This window comes from Chenopodium album, chromosome 12 (assembly GCF_948465745.1).
Source record: "Chenopodium album chromosome 12, dcCheAlbu1.1, whole genome shotgun sequence".
Lineage (NCBI taxonomy): Eukaryota > Viridiplantae > Streptophyta > Magnoliopsida > Caryophyllales > Amaranthaceae > Chenopodium > Chenopodium album.
The window spans coordinates 52,755,156-52,763,209 of NC_137845.1; positions in this window are offsets into that span (position 1 = coordinate 52,755,156).

Below are 8,054 nucleotides of genomic sequence, written 5' to 3' on the forward strand. Positions count from 1 at the left end.
ACTGATACAGTAAGACCAGATCAAATCAAATCTTAAGTACAGTACATATATTAGGGAAATTTTGTCAAATGTTTACAAATATCAATTAGAGGTATACATATATGTTCTGCCTATCATATCAAGGTTCATTCAATCAATATACATAGCTGATTTAGCATTCAATTTTGTGCCAGCATCTTAATTCTTTCCATTGAAGTTTTACTCTATTCAATTCTGATTATGATTCATTTATATAATGGTGCAGTTCTCTGTTTAATTTGACTTGCATGCAACCAACTGAGGTTCGCATGAGTGGTTAAGGGCCTCTTGCTCCTTAACCAAGGTCTCGGGATGAAGCCTTGGGAAACTCCTTGTAGTAGTACCAAAACAACAAAAAAATAAAAATAAAATTGACTTGCATGCAAATAGTCAAATCATATATGTCTATTACCTTACATCTACCACATACTAACAATACTTTATGATTAGCTAGTTAGTATAATAGTATAAGTATACTATATTAGATTTAATTTCCATTTATCTGATTGAATGAGCAGATCTTCTTTTATTATTATTATTATCATTATTATTATTATTATTGGATATTTAATTATCCATTAGCTGCAAATTTTATTTTATCTTTCTAAAATATTGATACGAAGCAGGAAATATTATTTTAGCTGTTATTCCGTATTTGCCTAAACTATGAAATTCCAGGGTAAATAAATACTTTACGATTAGCTAGTTATATCAAGGCTTGTTAAGGCTTGTAAAGGTAGCATGACTGTCAAGCAAGAACTATTCAGGCGCCACATTGCTCAGGATGATAAATGTGGGGGGCTGTGGGACTGAGGTGGAGTCAATTGCCCACACCCTCTTTGATTGCCCGGAGGTACAGCATGTTTGGGTGAAGTATGATCTGTCTGAAATTTACAGACTCTCCGAGACAAACAAATTTTACTAAGTGGCTGCTTTCAGTGCTTTGGATGGACAGCAAGGTTGACAGAAGTGTGCTCAGAAGAATAATGACTAGTGCTTGGGCTGTTTGGTTCTGCAGAAACCGAAGGGTGCATGAGAACACTCGTACTGATGTGTGTGTGGCTGCTGACGGCTGTATAAGAATGGTGCAGGAATATTGCTCATATGCGAGCAAGGTTTTCAAACCTTTGAGCTACCATAAACCTGCTGTTGTTTCCAAGTGGCACTGCCCTCAGGCTGGGTTTATTAAGATCAATGTCGATGCCCATATTGGTGTTGGTAGTGCTGGAGGTCTGGGTGCGATTGCAAGAAATGAAGATGGGACTGTACAGTGGGCTGACATGAAGAGGATCCCTGCATACTTCCCTGCTGAGGCTGCAGAGGCTGCTGCAGTTCGATTTGGCTGTAAAATGGCTAAAAGAATGGGGCACGAGCAGATTTGGGTAGAAAGCAATGCTGCAAATGCCACTAGCAAAGCGTATTAATTGTGGTTGATATATTCTGTTCCAGAGAATAGGCAGAGAGTGATAACATAGTGCTGGGTGCTAAAGTTAGAGCTCACAACTTTGCAGAAAGGTAGTTCTTACATTCAAACTGCTTTATGTTGCTGAAATTCTTCTCTGCATGGTTCTGTAAGTTCTCTCTCATATCTTGTCTTTCCCATTTCAATCTCTTTCATCTCCCTTCTTCCCCTTTCTCCATCCTTCCCTATTGATTTTTTTTTTTCCTTTTTAAAATGAGAATTTAGATTTTTTGGGTTTAGGGTATAATAGGATCAATGGTTTCTGATTTTTTTTTTTCCCCCTTTTTTTAGAGTTTGCAGTTAGGAGACAAGGAGATGCTTATGCCCCATTCTGATGTCACAGTATTACTTCTACTATAGGTCGGGTTTGATTGGGTTGGCTAACTGGCTGCAGCTGGGAAGCTTGACTAAAGATGGGTTGTCTTATTTAGAGAATTTTATTGTGAAGAGTTATGAGGTTGGGATTAGTAAGACTGCTACTTTATTGCGTGAGTGTTTGGGTATGGAATTAGCATAGGTTGTTTGTTGACTTCAGGTTGCAATTAAGGTGATTTTCATTGATAACTAAGCCTTAATTGTACCACTCTGAGCTATGGTTTCTATTTGTCAAATGTTAGTCTTATAACTTGTTAGGTTTGCGGTAATATTCCAAAGATCAATTTAAGAAATCAATTTAGGCTTTACTTTAATCTTAATTTTGAGGTTAAAACTTACGATTTATCATTATTCTTTTTATGTAATGAGTTGATTGTAATTGTGTCTACAACTTTGTTTAATATCCCTTAGGTCATGATTTGCTTTAAGTGTATTTTTAGATAAGTGGAATCACTTTGTTGTTACTTTTCAGTTTTCTTTGATTGTTCATTTATTTGCAGTACAATATCATGTGACTTTGCCATTATAACTTAGGGTTGTGATTTAGATGGAATTTTAATTTGAACTTAATTCTTTTGATACTTTATTGTTGTACATTGCTTCTATAGTTATCAATTGATTGCGAGGTTTATTCTATGTGCATGTTTTCCTTTATTCTTGTTAGTTTTGTTATGCTTTCTTATCAAATTATCAAACGCTGATTCCACATGACTGACTTTTTCTGATTTTCCCCTGTTGTTCTTCTTTGATTGTAGTGCGTTCACCTGGAGCTTGATTTATCAAAATAATCTGTGTGGATTGCTGGAGCAAAGCTTGGAGTTGTTGCGCAAGAATTTTGTTCAAGTGTCTTCAGGTATACAGACTATTAACTACAATTTACTACTTAAATGTTGATTGAATTGTGTGGGTGCATGTTTATAATATGATTGACTTTTAGGGGCTGAATAAGTAACTCTGGGCTATCCTTTTCATCTCATTGCTTAGTCTATGCTTTGTATGCTCTCTTTGTTTTTATCTGTTAACAATGACAACTCATGAATGTTTTCTTAGTTGTGGTAAGCAGAAGTTGCTAATCATTAGCTTGCAGGAAATTGATGTTATTAAATTGAGAATTTAAGGTAATGAGAGTTATTTGTTCGGGAAGAACAGATTAATGAGAGAAAGGGTGAATTTTATCATATTTTTGGTGATATATTCCTGTCCGAATGTTAGTGCCTATTTTGGAGTTTTTCCCCCCTAGATTTATGATGTGGGTGTTTGCTTATTTGCTTAAACTTGTTCTATTTCGCTGTTTTGTGACTGTTTTTTTTCGATGATTCTTGCTTTATGTGTAGAGATCAACAAAGAAAGATGGGAAGCTTGAATGAAGATTCAAGTGTTCGCTCATATTTAGTTCGTCACTATTGTTGCGAGCTTTTTCCCTTTTACACCCTACAACAGATGGAATTACCTTTCACATTAGCTTTACCAGTTCCCTATCCACCAGAATTTGTATTACCATTAGCCTTTGTGGAACTACACCTACTAGCACGAGTTCCAATGCTTGTCCATTAGTATCTTTAATAATCATTCATGTGTACTGCAATTGTTAATTTAGTTTGAATACCTCTTTTCCCCCTTTAGTTGGTGCTGTTTCCTCATTTTTCTGCTCCACCTTTCATTTACGGTGTTGCTTACTTTCTCCTTTGATCACTTAGTACACACTTCCTTAAGGTTTAATCATTTGGTTGTTCCTATGAAGATTGAGGGCTCTCTGTCTCCCTTTTTAGGATCTCTGATTTTTTAGCAAAGTTATTTGACATGTCTTTTGTAATGTACTTTATAAATCCTCACCAAAATCAACTAAAATTGTGTCACTATAAGTTTTACATAAATGAAGGAAAAACATGATCTGCCTTAGTGCCTTACAATCACTTTCACATAGAACATTCACCTAATACTATTAATACTTTTTTATGTTCGACTTTAATTAAGTCATACATTAATACAAATAACCCACATATTTCTATAGTAAAAAATTGTAACCTTCTATGTATATCATACATACCACAACGGAAAACTATATCAAACATGGTCTCTTAATCGTAACAAACAAAACAAACAATCACGACCTAGCATTTTACAAACATTACCGATAACTTTGGAAACCGTTCGCAACGCGTGTGGATTTACAACTAGATTACAATTAAACATTACCAAATATTATTTGGCGAACCTTTATTTATTTATTTATTTATTTTGTTTTTAACAAGAGTAAATCTTTATTCTCGGTTAATAATGTAAACCAACTTTTCGTTAAATCAAATAATTCAAACATATGGACCAATATGGATATTCATTCGATACAAATATATTTACAAATAAATTATACATTATTTATAGTTAATTGAAGAGACACATTTTTTTTTATTATATAACTAGGTTAGAACCCGAGCGATGCACGGTTTATATAAAATCTATTTTTAATTTGTACATCTTAAAAATAAATTGCTATTATACATAAATATAAATAAGAACTACATACTTTTTGTAATTTTAAAATTTTTGATTTTCATTAAAATTATGATATAGTATCTGTTCAACACCGTCTAATTCACAATTCAATGTAGGAGTTTTTTAGTGTGTTATTTAAAATTGTTTCAATTTCGGAATTTCCTACGATAAATTGATAGGTTTTAGTTGTAATGTAGAACCTTCTAACCTTTAAATTTCAAAAATATTAAATATGATAGCCTACCCCAAAAAAAAAAAAAAAAAAAAAAAAAAAAAAAAAAAAAAAGAGATGACATCATCATTGCATTTAGGCGGGAATTTTTTTATTAAGAGAGCAACATGTGGGCAGTGGTGACGTCATCATCTTCTATTTTAGTAATAGTTAATAGATTTAGATTATCTGCCATAATTTAGTTTTCTGCATCACAATTAGACTACAAGAATATAGCTTAAAGAAGGCGACTTTTATTTTAACAAAGAGGGCGACTTTAACATTGTCCTTTTATTAATTGCCAATTAGGGCATATTGAAGTTGTCGGGTTTAGTCCATATCAAAGAGGGCAAAAATAGGGTCACCTTCTTAAATATGATTAAAAAGGGGGTTAAGCATTTAATAATAGAGTAATGTACTAAGTTTTCATATTTTTCACCCTTTATGTACTCATTTTTTTTCACCCTTTAGGTAATAAGGTCATAAATCCGGTGGTTAACTAACCATGGTCTAACCGTTAACCATACATGATAAAAAAACCAAAAATTATTAAATGCAACTTGCCTTCAGTTATAAAAAAAAAAAAGTCGTTTGAGCATGATTTAGCACAAAACACAATTGTACTTCAATTTCTAAATGAATACCGTTGCCTTAAATTTTTTTTTTTTTTTTTTTTTTTTTTTTTTTTTACAGAACCTTAAAAAAAATTTAATACACCATTCTTTGACCAAAAAATTAAGGCACAACAAGACACTTGAATATTTATATAGGAAGTTCTACATATTGAACTCATAATGCACAATAATATACATAGGTATACCCCCTTCCAAAACAAAATATACAAGTACATAGGTATGTCTTCCAGGTACAATGCATTTGTAACACCAGTTCAATAAAACGCTAAATTTATTTTTCCTAAACTGAACTTAACTTATTTGAACTTATTAAACCTGAAATAAGTGAAAATAAGATGAACAGAACATACCCTAACAAAGTAACCCCTATTATACTAACAGAGTAAATTCTTAGGCACCGTCCACTTCACTAGGGGGTGAAAGTTCGGTTTTCGATTTGGTTTTTTGCCCAAATCGAAACCGAACCACCATATTTTGGTTTTTTGATTTTTCAAACCACACCACACCACTTTAGCTTTGAAACCGAACCAAACCAAACCACCTAAATTTATGTTTTCATAAAAAAAACGAAACCGCGCACCAAATTTTCTTATCAAGCATCATAAACATCAAATTTCGGGAAAAAAAAAACGAACCAAACCACACCAATCAAAACCGAACCAAACAAAACCAAACCAAATCAAACCCACAACGAACCGACAACCCACCCCCACCGATAACCCTAACCCGCAATCCATAACCGAAACCAACCCAACCACACCCCACCTACACCAAACCGAAACCACCACCACTAGATTTTTATCAAAAATAATGAAATTTACCAAAACAAGCACGAAAATTACCAGAAATCATATCATATTAATGGATTTATTAAAAATTCAAAAAAAAAGGAAAGAAAATTAAAAACAAGAAAACATACCTTTTAAACCAAAAATGGCCTTGAATTTTATCTCAAATTTGGTTTAAAACGGTCAAAGTTGACCACGAAACTCTAGATCTAGAGTTTTCATGGTTGAATTTGGCTATTAAAACCTTCATTTTGGCCAAATTTCGCGAATTTTGTTACGAAAACCTTCGTTTTGACCATGAAAATCTTTGCTTTGATATGAAAACCTTTGTTTTGACCATGAAAGTCTTTGCTTTGATATGAAAACCTTTGTTTTGACCATGAAAATCTTTGCTTTGATATGAAAACCTTTGTTTTGGCCAAATTAAGCGAAATTTGTGACAAGAAAGACAAGAAAGAGGAGTAGAGGCAAGGAGAAAGACAAGAAAGAGGAAAAGAAAAGAGGAGATCGAAGAAGAGAGAGAAAGAAGAGTTCGAAGAGGAGAGAGAAAGAGCAAAGAAGAGGAGGAACGGAGAGAGAAAGAGCAAAGAAGAGGAGGAAAGGAGAGAGAAAGGGCGGAAAGTGGCTGAAGAAAGATTAGGGTTTTTTTCTTTATATACTAGGGTTTTTTGGGTTGGGCCGAAAATTCGGTTCGGTTTCGGTTTTTCGGTTTTTCATTTTTCGAAACCGAAACCGAACCATATAATTTCGGTTTCTTGATTTTACAAACCGAAACCGAACCACTTTCGAAAAAAAACCAAACCATATTCGTTATTCGGTTCGGTGTTCGATTCGGTTAGGTTTTAAACCGAGTTTGTTTCACCCTTACACTTCACCTTATATTTGTTGAACTGGAATTATTTTATTGAACTTAATTTATTTTTGCAGAACTTACATTATTTTTACAGAACTTAAATTAATTTTACTATAATGAAATTTTTTTTGCTAATTTTTTTTAATGTTTCCCTATTATATTTCTCGTTTAAAGTTACTGGTTTTTACTGAACTGAAATTAATTATGCTAAACTGAACTTATTTTTGCTTAATTTAAATTATTTTTACCGAATATTATATCTTTAAGGTGAAATGAACATGGTCTTATATGCTTATCGAGTAACCCTTAAATAACATAGTAACCCCTATAACACTGACAAAGTAACAATCATAATACTTAGAATCCGTTCTGTTTACCTTATTTTCATTTATTCAGGTCTAATAAGTTCATATAAGTTTAGTTCAGGAAAATTAAGTTTTGATAAGGGCTACTCAAGTTAAATTACAACTAATATAACTTTTAATAAGCCCAGAAAATTTCAGATAAGTTAAGTTCAGATAAGTTGAAATAAATTCACTAGTAGAAAAAAGCACTTAGGCACCGGTTCAAACCCCCCATAACCCACCGGTTTTGAAACCGCTGAATATGTGGGGGATGCCAATTCCTCCAACATATGCCACCGGTTCAAAACCGGTGGGAAAAAGTGCTTTTGGCACCGGTTAACCGATGGCATTAACTATTTTTGCCACCGGTTAACCAGTGCCAAATATTCTTCCCGGTTTTTTTTTTTTGGTTATGCACTTATTGGCATCGGTTAACCGGTGCCATTTTAAGTATTTTTTTTCCCTGTTTTCTTAATATTTAAAAAAAACATGTAATTCCAGCAATAATAACTTGTTTTTCAGGCCTTTATATTAATATTAACAAAATAATTATAATTACCGATAATAATATTATTATTATTAATTATAATAAGAATAATTTCAAAATTGTAATAAAAACAACAATACATATATATAGATATAAATATTCCCAAATGCAATACAATAAATAAAAAGTGTTATATATATATACACAAACAATACTAAGTATTTAATGAATAATAATATAGTTAAAAAGTTAACAAAACATAAATTCACAATAAAAGTGACATTTACATGTTAAAGGTGATAAAAGACGCCAACATGTCTCGAACTTCATTAAGTTCCTTGATTGTCAACGGACCATCCTTTTGTACCTTGCAAAACTTGAAATACAG